The 17,263-nt window shown below is 38.4% G+C and overlaps 1 protein-coding gene across 14 annotated transcripts in view; it reads left to right on the forward strand.

Annotated features, from left to right (window-relative positions):
• The first annotated feature begins 2,389 nt into the window (after positions 1-2,389).
• The window catches only part of LOC103479767 (protein tyrosine phosphatase receptor type F), a 245,748-nt gene continuing 230,874 nt past the window's right edge, over positions 2,390-17,263 (forward strand). For 7 of the 14 annotated variants that reach the window (XM_008434400.2, XM_008434408.2, XM_008434414.2 and 4 more), the window contains exon 1: positions 2,391-3,008. The gene's annotated coding sequence lies outside the window, so the exon portion shown is untranslated. Of the gene's footprint in view, positions 3,009-17,263 lie in introns of all 14 variants that reach the window. The other 7 variants (XM_008434409.2, XM_008434417.2, XM_008434403.2 and 4 more) reach the window with 6 other exon arrangements.

Here is a 17,263-nt window from a genome sequence, read left to right on the forward strand (position 1 = left end):
TTTTTTTCAGCTGGGTGGTCATAATGTTATGCCTTACCTGTGTATATCAAGCCTTGTTGTTGCAAATCATTTGTTCATAAATGTTGAGATTTTCTACATCGCAGCAGATAAAGTGCTTTTTATCTGGTTTTATATTGACTAAACCTGTGGTGATGTCTGGTGTTCAGTTTAGAAAATCTGGCAATGAAAAAGCACAGTTGCCCTCTGAGGAGTTTTTAGCAACTTCTGTAGKGAAAAAAGCCTTCACTAAACATTGTCTCTGACCTTCAGACAGAAAGGTTGTTTATGAGTCTCCACACTGTCCACAGGAGAGGTCTTTAGCTGAAAAGCAGGCCTGTTGTTGGCCACCAGAGATTCGCTGCAGCAGTATTGAGCACATGTACCAATTTCTCTGTCTGGCACCTACATATTGATGGTTGCTGTATCAAAACAATGGCCTCCCTCAGAGTGTAATAATGCTGGCTTGGTCTCTTATTTGTCTGACAAGATCCTGCTCCAGGAACATTGTGCTTTGACCAGGGTTATCATTTGTACGCCAAAAGGAACAGAAATCCTTTTCAATCACGTTGAGGTCGCATAGCAACTCATTATTGCTAAATGAAGTACAAATACACAGGTCCGTGTGTATGTCTGCGTGTCTGTGTGCGGTGAACGGAGGATGGCCCAATAGCAGGGACATTTATTGCAGGGTGAAACCTTGTGTAAACATAATTTGCACCGGTTATTAGATAAGGTGAGGAGGTAGCCAGGCTGCAGTTCGGTAGGGGGTTCTGCCAAACTAACGATTGATCACACTAAGGTTAGGAAGCGAGGGAGCAGAGTGTCAAAATTCTGAAGATATTCAGGTCCTCATTACTGGGGGTCATATCATCCTTGCCCTGCGCATTCAACCGAATCACTCGAGTGCCCAAGCACTAACAACCAGACTGCACTGTAAGCACAGCCCCGTTCCCTGTCTCCATTACTAAACTTCAAGTTTAAATTTGCTAGTTTGAAAACTGTCCTTGACTATCTAGCGTGTGTTTTTTTTTCCCTTATGATAATTAAAGATGCATGATAATCTACCTCTGTGCCATCAAACCTTGGGGAATATGTCCCATGTCCCTCTCAGTCTCCTGCCTTAAAAGAAAGTATATTACCTCCTGGTGAAAGAGCCAGAGAGCTGGCAAACACCTATGAATTATGAATTATAATCTTGTCCTGAGTCTACACAAAGAGAGCAGAGGTGGTAAGAAGGCTACCAGATGAAATTCATTTGGTGAAGAAGAAAATAAGGATAATAGGGCAATATTTATAAATGTTCTCTTCCCAGTGATGATTCATGACTCTGCTCCTTTCAGAAGCTCCCTGAGTGAGATCTGAGGGCCAATAGCCAGAGGGGTTCCTTAGGAAGAACAGAAAGTGCAGTTTAACTTCACTGCTACCAAGAACAAGGTCATTAGGAAATGTTTGTCTTAGCCTTCCATTTTCTCTTTGACCTAAAACAATAGAGAGATTAATGAATGAGCCTAAAGGACACTTATGTTTAAAAGCAAGTGGGCCATATCCAAGCTCTGGACCCTAACTGGACAAGCTTATCTTTACCTAACCCAGCTGATTGTACGTGTTTAAGCAGTCTTTTGTACTGAATATCATTCATATAAGTTAAGCAAGGTAAGTTTACTTGAATAAATTAATCAAAGGCAGCTCTTACCGGTTGGGCATAGAGTTTCTGCATTTTTTAAAAGGATTTTGGAAGTTTATTCCAGATTAGAGGAGCATAAAAACTGGATGCTGCTTCTCCATGTTTGGTTCTGATTCTGAGTGCAAAGCAGACCAGAACCAGAAGACCTGAGTGGCCTGGTAAGGTTGATATAATAATAACAACAGGCCCTTTAGAGATTTACAAGAGCATTTTAAAGTTTATAGTACTGTAAGACCCAGACAATATTCAACATTTTTTAAAATAAACTTTGCTTGTTTTGTTAAAAAAAAAAAAACAAGTTTAGTTTACTGCTAAGGAGGTAAGAATAATAAAAATCACAATAAAATATTTATTTTTAAACAAAAAATAATTTATGCAGTGATTGGGGAAAATGCACCACTGATATGGATCTTAAGACGCACCCACACCAGCATATTATTTTGGTTTTTTTTTTGTGTGGCTGCCACAAGTGCTTGTGTGATTGGAGGGGGGCTTTTCGGCCTGTGCCCAGCCGGGAGTCCATTGTTTCGCGATCCGTCCCTGGCATAATCTCCTCAGAAATTCACCTTGCTTGTTTTTAAGTTTATGCTCTGTGGAAAACAGGAAATTATTTTATTTCCGCGAAATTTTCACGTATGGTGCACGTTTTAGGAGGAGAGCGGCAATGAATGGACACTGAGAGGCGAGTAAAGCCGAGTGAAGCCGAAATAATTTTTTTTTTTTAAATCCTACTGACCAACCGACCTGAGTGTGTTTTCACCACGGAGGCAGAAAGAAGCGTGACTGCGAAGGGGGGAGAGACGCAACAACTCCATGCCTGCCACGGCTCCTTCTCCTTCTTGCAAATTAACTTAAAAGCGGCGCATTTCACAGACAAGGAGGGAAACAACATTTCTTCTCTCTCTCTCTCTCTCTCTCTCTCTCTCTCTCTCTCTCTCTCTCTCTCTTTTTGTTGGCAGCGACGCCGAACACTTGAGCGAGGCGGACGTTAACCCGTTAGCGGCAGCAGCGAACCGGAGCTGCCACGAATAGATCCACAGTAGATCCACGAATCCCCCCCCAACCCCCCGCCTGCCCCGGTTTCGGCTGACCGGGATAGGACCTCGTGCTTCTCCGGAGGTGGACTCCTCTCTATCTTTCCCACCTGTGCTTTTTTTTCTCCTTTAAAATTTCTGTCTTTTCACACGCTCGGTTCTAACTCCTCTGTTTGGTGGTTGTTAATTACATGAAGTGGATTGGTTCAAACTAGTGAAGACGGGACTAAACGCGGCGCTTCTTCAGATAAGGAGAGAAATGCGAACGGCGGCGACAAAGAGGAGATTCAGTAAGTGCATATGAATATTCTCCATTGAACTTGAGTCCGGTTAGATTCCTGTCAAGTTGCCTAACTTGCACAGATTTCTACGGACAGCATGCATGCCTCCGCTTTAAATTTAAGCTGGAACTTCCTTTCAAAAATAAATATTGCAAATTATCTCATGGGTTTGCAGACAGCCACGCATGCAGTTTGTTGCGCCTCTATTTATTCAGTCCCGATGTATAGCCAGCAGCAACTTTTATGACTAGACCAAATGCATATTATATTGGTCTGCTGCCAGTTCTTCTAATTATAAGAGCGTTACTGTGATAAAGATGGGGCACAGTATTATTCCCCAATCACTTCATAAGTCATTTTTTTCTTCCAATGCAAATAACACCTGCATGGCTGGCCGCGTGCACCTCTCCGTGGACAGCTTGACGTCGCAGTTGTCTTTGCAGGGATTACATTTTCAGTCAAGCAGAAAATCTGTCGAGAATCACTAATAAAATAAGGAGGGAGATAAAAGGGGGGGAGAGAGGTGGAGGGGGGGGGGAGCAGTGGTGGTCTGTAGGGATTGAGCATGTCGTCACCCTGTGTTTTAATATGCAATTGCAATGTAATGATTTGACCCGTCACATTAATGTTGACTCGTCAGAGAAACCTGAAAGAATCTGGCTGGCTCACTTGCATCACCGCTTTGCTTCATCGTCCTCTGACAGAGGTCTTTGAGTTTTCCTGTGGCCATCAAGTGCAAAAGCACCTGCCACGCTCTATTGTTGCTTTTTCCCCCCCCCTTTTCTTTCTCCCCCAGACTGTTTTCCATCACTATGTGTGCAGACAGATTTCATTCCGATGCAGGACCAATCCCAGATTTTTGGGGGCCCTGGGCAGGATTTGAATTGGGGCCCACATGTTAGTGGGTGTTGGTCAAAGCAAAATGAACACTCTCCCTGCCTTTGYATTAGGCACGGATGCTGGAGGGGCTTTRGCCTGTATTAGTCAGGAACCATTTCAAATGCAGAAACCATGGCGAACCATTTATAATGTTAAATATTTCAGATGGTAGTCATTGTCACAATTATAAAATAATAACCAGTTCTTCTGATTTGGTGAATTTGTTATAACTGAATAGTTTGAATGGGCATTTAAAAGAAAAGAAGAAATTGTTGGAGTCTAACTTTTACAATAACGGCAACAAGAAAGTGCACCCCTTAAACTTCTACTTTGTATGCATCTTGGGGGTTTGCTTTTCTTTCAAAACTTCTTCGTTTTGGCTTTATTTTTTAAATAAATGATGAAGCGGTGGGGTTTCAAACACTTGAGGTTAGGCAAATAGTTTTAAAAATTAAAGACAATATTATTTATGCATTAGGACACTAGATGTAAAAGTGAGTATACTTTCTCTTTGTGATGTCTATCATCTTGATGAAAGCATGTCTGGTAGACAAGAAAATCATATCATTGTCATCCAAAGTGATTAGTTTTAAAATACAGGTTTCAGCTCTAATTTGGACAATAAAATACTGATACTGTTCAGTACAAATACTTTCCATGCTCATTGTGTTGGGCACTGGCCAATTAAGACAATATTTAAAAAAATATATATAATGACTGGCGTATTTGTTCACAAATCTTGGCTGAAAACAGATTTTATAAAATTCCTATCTGGTAAATGTTTACATAAATTTTCGTTGGGATGTTCTATATTGAAATCCTGTAATCTGCTAACTATTGGAAGTAAATGTTTATTGTTCGACTTCTGTAAATAATATCAAAGGTTGCTTAGACTTATAATTTGATAAACTGTTATTATACCCAACTGTCCTATTTGGTAGGTCAGTAGGAAATAATGCTCAGAACTGGTAAAAATGCCAATTTCATACTCGTAATCCAATTAAATACTTCACTATGTAGAAAAATAAAATGATGCACAATGTTTGAAGTACCTTGGCATRAAATAGTTTTACTATTAAAATGAAGCAGGAACTGACAAACGGGGACAGGGAACAACTTACCTGGAGCTTTTCCAGTTTAGCCAGTCTCCGACCTTAGCAATGCTAATGGCTCTTTTAAATTACTCAACCTTGATATTTGCGCGTTGGACATTTAACAATTCCAGGTTCAGAAACCTTCAATCTGAATTCAAAAGTAGTTCTTGATAAACACAATTGCAGGTTTTAAATGTCAAGATCTCATTTCTGTGAGAGGCTGCAGTCTGCCTGCTCCTTGAGTTGACTCTGATCTGCATTATGGGTGTGGCCAAAAAAGCAAACAATCATCTGTGATAGAATTGCATGTTTAATATCTATTACCTTTAATATCTATTAGGTGTACCATCTGATTAATAACCTACAGCCCATTTTCCTTTTATTTTTTTATTTATTTTACACTTATAATTATGCCAGTCTTCTCTAAATCAGCTTTGAAAGGTGATTGGCAGGTCAAATACTGAAAAACCTCATTTTTTCCCTTGTTGATTAAATCAATCAAAACTAAGAACTCTTCATATTAATATTATGTAAACACTTCAGCCAATATGTCCTTTGATGCACTTTTAAAGGTGAAAGACACAAACTGGAAATTTTGTATTCCTTCGTTGTCATCTGGAGCTACTGTCTCTGTCGAAGAACCTCCACCACATTTTTCCTTTTCTTACATAATTCTCTGAACAAGTATCTGTMAAAGCTGGAATTGAGGTCGGTCAGAATGCAAACAAAACCAGAAATCATCCTTGGCCAAAAAGAACCTTATCGGTACATTTCCACTCTCATTTATTCATAAATGTATTCTTTGTTGTTGTTTTTTTTTTTTTTGGAAATGTTAGGAAGCAATTTTGCTTGCAGAGCATCACTATGAAATTGCCTTATTGCTGTCCTTAATCAAAATATAGCTCTGTTTTAATTAAAACTGTCAGAGACACAATGAAGAGGCTTAGCCATTAGCCAGAGCGTATCAAGATGGCGCAGGGTGAGTTAGTTTCTCTCTGTTGCATCAGTAGATCTCTGAAAAGAAAACCACTGCCTTAGTGCATGTTTGGGTTTTTCACCCTCAGGTCATGACAACTGAGTAGACAGTAGCAAGGTGCATGTTTATTTGAAGTTTTGGGGTAACCAGGCTGCATTTTGTTAGCATACTCATTATTGCTAGGTTTCTGTGTAAATTATAATTGAGTTYTTTCTCTAACCTTAATTTCCTTCGTAAAAAGTGAACTAGTGTTTGCAACAATTCGGATCAGGGAGTGAGGAATTACATTTTGTTATCTTAAGGATAGATGAGTTATCGTTCAAACTTGTGTTGACAGGTCTGTTAGGTGAACATGCTGCTAAAGAATTAAGGTTTTCTTCCATCATGTTGACTAGATAGGGACAGCAGGGGAGCTGTTAGGTTTCCTTGCAGTGTCTAACCTTGCTCCTTATTTGTTGGCTGTGACTGATTCTGTCTCCTTTTCACAGTTTCTCTAAGTCAGCCCATCATTTTATACAACATGTATTTCTTGAATGGAAATGGCAACAAATTCCCCAGAGTATTTGACTTAATTTACTCTAAACCAAAGGTGAGTCGAAGGAAGACATGTGACTTAGATGACCGTTATTCCCGAGGGATTATCGAGTGGCCCGCTCTGTTATGCTACATTGCTTTCTGCTTTTGTTCCCTTTTCAGAACAGCATTTCTTCTGGGAGTTTCTAAACAAGGCAAGGCCCCATAGCTGATGACATCATCGGTTAAACRTATACCTTAAAATGCATACCATCAAAAGAAAARGTAAACCCTAGGGAGAYGTTATGTTTAATGTAATGGTAGATGGATTTACTGATCTTTTTCTCTTTTGATTTCTAATTTTGCTCGCTTATTTTAAGAAGGGTTCTCTTCAGAGGTTTACGTATCAGAAAAAATATTTTTTAATTTTTTTACTAATAAAACATATTTGGTTGCTAAAAGTAATGAAACTGTCTCTTAATGGAATCCTTTTTTTTATTCATCTTGTAAAAAGTGACACCTCAAGCAAGATGGGTCCTGTGGGACCTCTAACATTTGATTGAAGACTGAAATTTTAACATGAAAACAGAGTCAATTTCCATGAGTCAATAAAAATGTATTTATGTAGYTCATTAAAAAATAAACCTCTGTTAACCAAATTGTTGATTAATAAACTTATTGGTTTGTTAAAATCAAATAAAACACCATTACAAATCACCAAAATGAAATTAATAAACTCGCCCAATGAATTTCAAGATGTGCAGTAAACTAACATAGAGTGTAACAATGTTAGTTTACTGGTTTAATGTTGTCATAATATTGTCATACAGAAAAATGATGGTAATATCTTTTCCATACCATCATTTTTGGGTGGGATTTTAGTCAAAATCTGACAATTTCAGGTCGGATTTGGGTTCTAGCACCTTTGCCCTTTTGTTTTGAAATGGAGCTACATACTGCTGTTATTTGCCCTTCATGTTATCATCTGTTACAAGTTATAGCGTTGCTGTTCTGGCAGATCTGAAGATTATTCACCCTCCTGGGAGTATCTCTCATTCTGCCAGGAGTCTTAGACTCCACAGAAGGCAGCAATTGTTGTCAGATATCTCACCAGTAGCAACCCATGTGGTGCCCTAGTTCTGCTTTGCTATGTTGAGAAGTTGGTGTAGCAGCCCAGTAAAGAGTTGTGTACCTGCTGTGATCTCGATGAAGTGGCCCTTCAGCTTACAACAGGCTCTTGAAGAGTACTGTCACCCACTGCAGTCCAAAAGGGTGGCATTGGGGGATAAAAACCAGCTAAATGACATCCAGACTTCCCTGCACATTGCACATTGGGAGCTTTTGGCTGGTCTTATTGGTTAGCTGAAACAGTCATTTTAAAGGTGACCTATTATACTTCCTTGAACAAGTTATGATAGGTCTATGGCCTATACAAAGCAAGTTAATAAATTTTTTTGCACAAAATTGGTCCTAAATAATACAATTTTAGTCTGCTCAGTTCTGCCTATGTTGAGTTTCCTTTCAGAATGAGTTGTTTTAGGGCCTGTTGTTATTTTAATCAAAATAAGCTGCTGCTGGCCACGCCCCCACCCCAGTTCAATATCTACACTCTCACGTTAAAATGACTGCAAACAGATTACTCAATTATACAACTGAKTAACCTGTTGTGTAATTGAAGTCAAATACAACAAGAAAGCAACAAGTGGTTTCTGGATGGTAAGTCAACAATAAAACACTTGTCATCCAGTAGCCATTGTACAGCACATACTGCGGTAAAACCAGCTGACCATACATGCTAGAGCTCAGCTGGGGTTGCTMGGAGATGGGCTGGGCTTTGCTGAGGTTGCTAGGTAACGACCTGGTCTTTGCTGGGGTTTCTGTGTGCGAGCAGTTGCTGCTTATTTGTAACTTAAGTGCGCCAGCGGTTTTTAGAAGCAGGAGACACCCAAATGGGAGTAGAAAAATATCTGTGAAAAAATATCAAGACTTAAAGATCTTGGATTACAGTTTTTGGTTTTTTGTCTTAAATATTTCAGATAATCAAAAACATTTATCCAAAAAGAACCTAGGGAAATACAAAATGTAATTTTTGAATGGTGATTTAATTAATTCCACTAGAAAAGTTATTCAAAGGAGACTGGACCTATGTGAAAATATTACCCTCACCACCCCATTGCAAGATTAAAAATAAGCTGATTAAATAGATAATTATAAATCTTAACACCTTTGCTAACTACGTACAAGCCTAATTATTACAAGACGTACCATTTAATTGAAAACAGAAATAAAGTCTCTATCATTTATGAATTACAGAGTCGTTTGAAAACTTTGGGACTCCAGTGGACCAAAGTTTCAGCAATTGTCCACAAAATGGAGTAAATAAAGTATTCAACAGGACAATGATCACAAACACATTGGCACAACCGCCTCTAAATAAAAAATAAGTATACGTTTCTGGAGTAGCCTAGTCAAAGTCTGGTTTMATCTCTSATTGACATACTGTGGCATGTTGTATTAAACGAGCCATTGATGCTTCAAAGAACCTATGAACAAAATTCTGCTGGGAGGAGTAGGTCAAAATGTTTCATCAGCAAAAGGGAAACTGTTAGGGGTGGAAATGTATTTTCACTGCACTTTCCACGAATAGCACAGTCTTTCCAGTTCTTGAGATAAATGGWTWAAATATTGTAGTAAAATCTTCTGTGATTTGATTGACGGATTGCCCTGTCATAAATGTGGCATTTGTTGGCTTGGATACCTTGCTGTCCTGTGGGAGTATTTGTAAGATCTTGCGTTGAGTGTTTCCTCACAGACAGAGCAGCTGCCCCATTTCCCTCACATATTGGTATTTTCTGACACTGGCCGCACTGATTGGCATCCGCTCCAGCTTGTCTGCGGCCRTACGTTGAAGAAACCACGCGGCACAACCCTACGCCCGTTGGCATTTCTCATACTCTCCATGTGGGTAAAAACTTAGTAATTTCAGGGCTCTTGAGCTTTAATGAGAGGTTTTACCCATAGTGTGTTGGTCTGTGGTGGGTGGGTTCAGCGTTTCTCGCGTTTATAGTAGTTTATAAGTACTCTGAGGTGCCTTGCTGGCCCACTGWCAGGGCATTGGTACAAAAAAAGCAATCCAGCAAGCTGGTTCCAACTGGTTCCGATGGATCTTGCGCATGGGGTAATCAGCAAATGTTTCTGTTCTASGATACAGATTTTCTTTTGTCTATGTGATAAGAATATTGTACTCCAGCATCCATTGGGGTGCTGCAGTCAGCTGATATTGCCCTGTTCAGAAACCCAAACCTACATAAAGATACGCCGCTCTTGGTAGCATGCGTGGTGAATTTAGAAACGATGTCTTTTGTTGAACGTCAGCAGCGGAGAGGCAAAAAGTGATTTACTACTCTTGTCTTCGAGGGTAATGTAGGAGCAATTTGACTGCTGATTGAAACCAGGTCTCCCATTTCAGAGTCCACTGGTGACATTATAAACCATTTACACCAATGTGTTACAGAGCACCCCTGCGTTTGGTAAAGTGGAAACAGACGCAGGGCCTAAAAATGGCCTGTGCTTACCGCAGGAGCCCTATTTTTACTCTCTCCTTGTGCGATTTGTTTTTTCTTTTTCTTTTTGCTTCAAAGAGTGCAAGGACTGCTGAGTTCGGAAGTGAACATGAATGATATTTAAAGGCCAAATGTTAGGTTAATTAGCTCAGTCTGTTTTTCATTTAGGCCGAAGGACCTCCAACATTTTAGATCTGTGTCTGGTTTTGATTATGCAGCTTTTTCTGGAAGCGGTTTCACTTTTTTCTTTAGCCATCAACTTTGCATGTGAGTGAAACCATCCATCTACATTAGCATATTTAGGACTAGACATTGGCCGGTATAATTTATATCCTTGAGAAAATATATATTTAACAGAAGAATGTACTGTAGAGTATTTGAAGAACAAACGCAACAACAAAAATCTGTTTAATAATTGATTTATCCCAAAGGGAAATAAAATATTGTTATAACTCATGTCATCAATGTATTTTTCCAAGTTGTTGTGGATGGTGATGCTGTGGCAGGAAGCAGGTAGCAGTCAGTCTTACAATGATTCTGAAGAGGCCTCTGACTGAAGAMAATGTTACCATATGACTATTTTGATATCCAGGCAGCAGAGACAATAATTCACTTTAACRTGCTCTGGATGACAGCATCAGTTGCTGGCTAGCACTGCTAATCCACGTCATTTGCTGTTGCTACTCCTGGTTAGAAAGCTGGGTGTCAGTTAACATCTCTCCACCCACTACGCAACAATGTAGATCTAAAACGGTGTTACTGTAGCTTCCACATCATGACTGTACTTGTTTTGTGCAAAGTATTTCGAAACTGAAGACATTTACTTTTTTTTTTATAAGTCAGAGAAAGTTGTGATAGTTGTAACCTACCGTATGTATTCCTGGAAAAAGGCCCCGTACTTGTACACATCAATCGCTGTTGTTTTGTTTTTTGGAAGAATCGGCCTCAATTCAGTTTTCTTTTTCTAAGCATAACATATTAAAGACTGGATATGCTTCTCAAGATGAAAAAGACAGCATTTCTCTAAATAAAAAGTAAAAGACTAACTAGGGCATGAAGTCTAAACCTTTAGGGGTCTGCGTATTCTACTGTTGATGATCAAAGCTCAACTGGTGCAGCTGATTCTCTCTGTTGGATAAGTTGACTGATTTCAGATTTAATGGAAGAAAAAAAACATTAAAATCCCCAGTCACAGTTAAGCTGAATGAAGGGATCCATCAATAGCTTTTCAGAGGTTTTGTATCAAACTTCATGAAATAATTCAACTTTTTGTCCAGAAGTTGTTATATAAGTGGTAAAAATACAAGCATGACTAGAGCAGGCATTTTTGCTGAATACTTAATTCGTCTTTGCCTAATTGAATTAGGTTCTGATGCAAATTTCTAAATCCTAATCATCAAGGGCTGAAGATTTGAAGCCCCAAACTTACTGCTTTGCCGACAGCCTTAGAAAAATACTGCTCCGTTTTGTTAAAGAGATTTTTCTGTTGTGAGGAAATGCAACTCGCAGACAACTGTGAAATATCATAKACACAATGTGCAGYGAGCTGCCAATTGGTATGCATAACAAAGTCTGCAGTGAAACGTAGAAACTGTTGCGATTCATCTGCCGTCCCTGTGATCTCAGATGGTCCCAGATGGCTTTGGAATTTCACCACACATCTAATTAAAACCTGTAACAACCAAACACATAAATGTGGCTTATTTTTTYCCCCAAAGTTGTAACTGTTAAAAGAGTTTGTGATTGTTTCCCAGATTAGGAAGCTGACGTTACTGTTTGCTGTTTGTCTGTAATAGTTATTTTTCATGGATTATGTGAACGAGATTAGAGAGGGTTAGGTATCAAAAGATCTACAGAGATGTGTGTTTAAGCCAACCATGTGAAAATATTGCATTGTTTGTGTCTAAATAGAGTAATAATAGGGTTGTTCACATTTGAGGATTTAAGTTCTTACTCACAGCTTCTGCTAAAAGTGTATGAGAACATATTCCATTTGGAATGATAAAGAATGGCTACTTTTATTAGCTGTTCTGGTTGTATGGAGGAATGTTAATTAGAAAACATGTTATAAATCAAAAGCTGATCCAATGTTCTCAGGTTCTGGTTTGATCTTGTTACCTGCCAATACTGATATTTTCCGATCCATAGTGTAATTACATAAATGTTTCTAACTTTTTAAATGCTTAATGAGAGTCAGAATATTTCTTTCATTTATATGTTGGCAGTTTTGTCTGCTGCCAAATAGAAACTACATATTGCTGTAAGGGATTGTACACTTTTCCAGAAAGTAACGTTAATTTAGGGGAAAAACACTGCTATTTTTTWACCGTTTAAGTTGGAAAATGTTGGTTTACTGTTATGCAACGCAATGACTCCCTTTATATATACCATTCTGTTGTTAATTGTCAATAATTACTTATGGACAGAAGCAAAGTTACACGGTGTGTGTTTTAAGGAAGACTGAGAAAAAACGGCTTACAATTCGTTCGTATCAAAATATCTGTCAATATATCTTTTTGTCTAYAAATGACCCAAAATACTGTCACAGTATTGYACACACAGTGTTGTAAGAAAGTGATCAATGATTATGTAACTTAGCTGAACAACTTATTGTTGTTTAAATACCATAGATCTGTGAAATTTAGTATCTTTACACCATTATTGTGAGAAACTYGCATCAACTTAATTCGCAATCATATTCTACAAGATCTTGTAAGATCCCAAGTCTCGAATGAAGGTCAACTCAGTAAACTATTGTGAGCACAAGTTTAAAGATGAAATTAATCATTGAAACTGATTATATTTGGATGGGTAACAATTACTCCTCATGTTTACCACTGAACTGAAATTATGTGTGCAATCTGTGCAGTTCMTTTTATTCCAATTTAATGGTTTGACATCAAATATGGKTTTTTTGTATTGTACAGTGCTGCTTTGGTTTTGTGTCATCCCACCCAAAATTGGAAAAACAACTAAATTGTTTCATGTGGCTCTCTGAAATATTAGGCTTTTATGGTTTCATAAAGTTGAGTGCCATTGTAAATCGAAAATGGGCGCATGAGTCACACTGTCAGGCAGTCCTTAGCTTTGAAAAGTATATGAAATTGTATCATATGAAATTCTACCCCTGTAATGCATGATATCCTGCAGTGAATTTCATTATTTGTTAGAAGTCTTAATAGCTGCACACCACCAACTGTTTAAAGCTGATGGTTATTGCTTCTTATATTTGAGATACTTGTGCAGAATGTGGGTAGGGTGTGGCACAGTGGACGTGTTATCGTACCTGGTCCTTTGGTAAATGTACAAACAAGTTRACAGAAACGCATAACATRACTATAAGACTTCATTGCCTTGGCTGTGCATCTGCAGAGTCAGCAGAATTGCTTGGAYGGCTCTCTGTTTGATTTTGGGCAAACGCTGGACGTGGTACAAATAAGCCAATGGCTCACCAGGTGGTGTCATTCATCTCAACCTGCCATCAACTTCCAATTCTTTTCACTTTCTTATCTAATTGGAGCACCACAGACACCGGCATATTCGCACAAACACACAGGTCGCTGCCTCAATTGATGCAGAACATTACATGAAGGTCAAACAGTCAGCTGTCTTATCTAGCTGCGAGAAATGTCACATACATAGATTAAGGAGTGACTGCAGTTAACTGTGACTCAGTTTCTCACCCTGAGCATGGCCTGGATTTTAATTTTCATAAATAGCCGTTTAGTTTGCAGCACATTGCAGTGTTGTCCTCTTTGAAATAGAAAACAGGCCACACTGTTAGTTTTTATGCCCTGTTTCAAGGGAACATGCTTCAACACAGTTACACAAGTGTTGACAGAAAACATTTTGACAGGCATAATGCAATTTTCTGTTTTTGTTCAGAATCATGACTTTGCAGGTTTCATCTTGCATGTTCGTCTTTCTCCAGGAGGACGTCAGCACGCTGTAACTTTTTCACTCTGCTCTTTTCTCTAAAAGCTCCCTTTGCTCAGGGGAATTTCTGTCTAAGCCATTACCAGTTTTGGTGAGAATACAGTTACGCAAGCATACACAGACTTTCTGTGCACTTTTGAGGTGCAAAAATCACGCTGACTGTTTAGAAATCAGCACCGAGGTAGTCTGTCAGGACAACTCGCCAAGCTGCTTTTTTTTCCTTATGGATGTGGTAAAAATAGTGTTAGTCAGTTGGATGTGAGACAGTTATAATAGGAAAAAATATTTCATTTGCTCCACAAATGCAGTGTGCCAGCAAGCAGCTGAAGAAGGAGAATGTGATGCGGAATATGTTTATTGAGGAGTGCAGACTGAACACCTGTACTCGTGTCTTTTAGTAGTTTTATAATCAGTAGACCAGCATGAGAGATGAAAGCAGAAAAACGGCTTGTAAACAAAGATTAGGAGTTTAAATCTATTGACAAAAAGCAAAGCAATCCATAATTMAAGCTGTAAAAACAGCAGCTTATATCCAACCATTATCTAACATGTATATTAGCTGTTAGCCTGCTAGCTAATACGAATAACATCCACCTCAAAGAAGAAATGTTCTTGCTTTTGATGAATGTAGTTAACATTCTTTAGGATAAAGTTGTGTAAAAAATATCTCAATGTGATTTGTTGGTATATTATTAAAAGGTGTGGCTGAAGAGAGTTTATTTAAAAGTTGACTGTAAGAACTTGGACTTGCAGGGTAGTGAGTGACATCGTGGTCTGTTGGAGAGAAAATTAGTATTTTCTGAAAACTTAAAAAAAAAAAACTTAGAGTGAATTTTTTTAACAAAAGGTTAGAAAATGTAAACAAATTATAATGGGCAAAGTATTATACATTGTTCAAATGAACATTGTTTCATATTTGAAAAGTTAAAATTGTGCAAAAATAGTTTCAAAGATTCTTATTACATGCTGAAACATATTCAATAACTTGTACCTCTGTAAAACTGTTGCATGTCTGTCATTGTTTTCTATGGTGTGGAAATACATGATGCAATATGAAAATAACACTCCAGAATTGGCTCACTATGCATTTAAGACTGAAGCATGCACAGTTGGATAAGCCAGTTTTCACCCTCTATGTATACATGTGCTTTACCTCTTAAGAGCTGATGCAACTGAACTAATATATCACAACAACAAGTGGTAATAACATTGTTTAATCTTACTGTGTGACATGCGGTCGTCTGTTGGTGTTGTAAAATAAAAGTCACTTTAATGGCTTGACCTACTTTTGGCTTAATTCAGCAAACAATCCKACCACTTGGAGAGCTCTTRCATAGCATTGWGATTTATTTCAGTTGAGCCTCAAAWATATTTTTAAAAAAGGATGATGACAGGGCAAATGAAATATAATTCATTTTGATTAGGGACTCCACACCTTTCATTCCAATGAACGCACACTATTCTGAACAGGAGCACTAACAAAGTGACACAATCACACACACACTTCAATTAGGRGCGTGTGTGTGTCACTTAATGGACTTAATGTTTCACAAAATACCCTTAGTTTCCTCACACTTAACCCATCAAGCTGTTTTTCCAATAAGCCCACTTAAAATGGCAGYATGTGAAACAGCTTTAGATTGTGGTGAGGTAACACACTCATTGCTACCAGCTTGGTCGCTAAATCACATCTTTTTGTTAAAAAAAGTTCATGCCCTGCACTCCATCTAGCCCACTGATATGGGAAATGGATAGGATTGTAAGGAGCGAAGGCGGAGCTTTTTGGCAGTGAGGGGCAGACATGACAGCTTTTCATCTGCAGAAGGCTACTAGGGGCCTTGGCTCTGAGCGCCTACTGTGTCCCCTTGACAGCCTTGATGGCATCAGAGACCATTAGCGCTGACAGTGTATCATTGTGTCAGATGGGAGCTGGTGGTGATGCAGGGTATACAAGTAAGATGAGTAAATAAAGATGGCAAATTTGGAAATAAACAGCATTTTGCTAATGTCAGCCTGAAGATTTTTACATTACTGTTCATCAGAGCTAAGCGGCAGACGATGCCTCATTTGCAGCAGTTAATTAAATAGGATGCAGAATTAAAGCCACTTCACGTGAATTTGAAAACACACAAAACAATGAGCCAGGTACAAAATGCTATTAGGCATGAGTTATACGCTGTCCAATTTTTTCCCGTGACTCTTGGCCTTTGCTTGGAGCAGAGACTGCCTAGAAAGCCTCCACTGCCACTGTTGTGACACAAGTGAAGACAAGTGACTCTAATAAAACCATGTAATGCAATAATTCAGCCAGTGAATTACAGACTACGAATCGCTTAAAAGACACTGCTCCCACTGCTAGGCTTTAATTGCACAAAAACTTTAAATGCTAAAATGTGAGCCTACTTTGTGTAAATAATTTAACCCTGGGGCTCTGCTTGGTGCTTGAGAAATGCTGAAATGTGTGAAGAGTGTTTTTTTTATTCGGTCAGACTGAAAGAAACATCGTTTGCATTTCTGATGTCTATGTTGTCAGGAAAATAAACTGTGAACTGGATTAGATTTTGACTGCCAGCGCTGAGGTCGTGATAATAAAAATTGCAGACGAAGGCCAGCAGGATTAATACGTTTGTAGGCACTCTGGATGATAAAGATGTGGGAAAAGCAATAAAATAAAATAATCTTTTATTGAGGTAATATAATCTTAGATTTTTTTTTGCATGAAAACTTCAATCTTTAATTAAATGTCTTAATTCACTTGTGATGATAAGAAATCCCATGTGAAGAAAAAATAGCTAATCACACAGTTGTTATTTCATATTCATTGTTTATTTTCATGTTACTGTTTGTTACCAGAAAAATCAAATATTGTCTCATATATGCATATTTTCTTAATATTTCTTAAGGTAGGACAGAAAAAATGAGAGATTAGCCCCAAACAAGATTATATGTAGATACCATGGTATCTCCAATGACATTTCTCTGCCCCCCTTTTTATCCTGCTCACTGTGCATGGTGGCAAGATAAATGTAGTTCCTTGTTCAGCTCAGTGGCCTAAAGAGATATTATATTTGTATTCCCACAGAGCCAAAAAAAAAATCAYGTATTACTACATTTAATGAGAACATGTTTCACCTACATGAAGTCTAAAGTGCTAGTTTAAGATGTCAGTAATCTTACCCAGTGATCAGTGGGAGTTCTTGCATGATGTCTGAATTTGAGGTCGTCTTGTTGTCAAAAATGCGTTTGGCTCAATTAGAATAAAGCTCTCATAAATTTGAAGTTTATGGGGAAAATAAAATCCCT

This window comes from Poecilia reticulata, linkage group LG17 (assembly GCF_000633615.1).
Source record: "Poecilia reticulata strain Guanapo linkage group LG17, Guppy_female_1.0+MT, whole genome shotgun sequence".
Classification (NCBI taxonomy): Eukaryota; Metazoa; Chordata; class Actinopteri; order Cyprinodontiformes; family Poeciliidae; genus Poecilia; species Poecilia reticulata.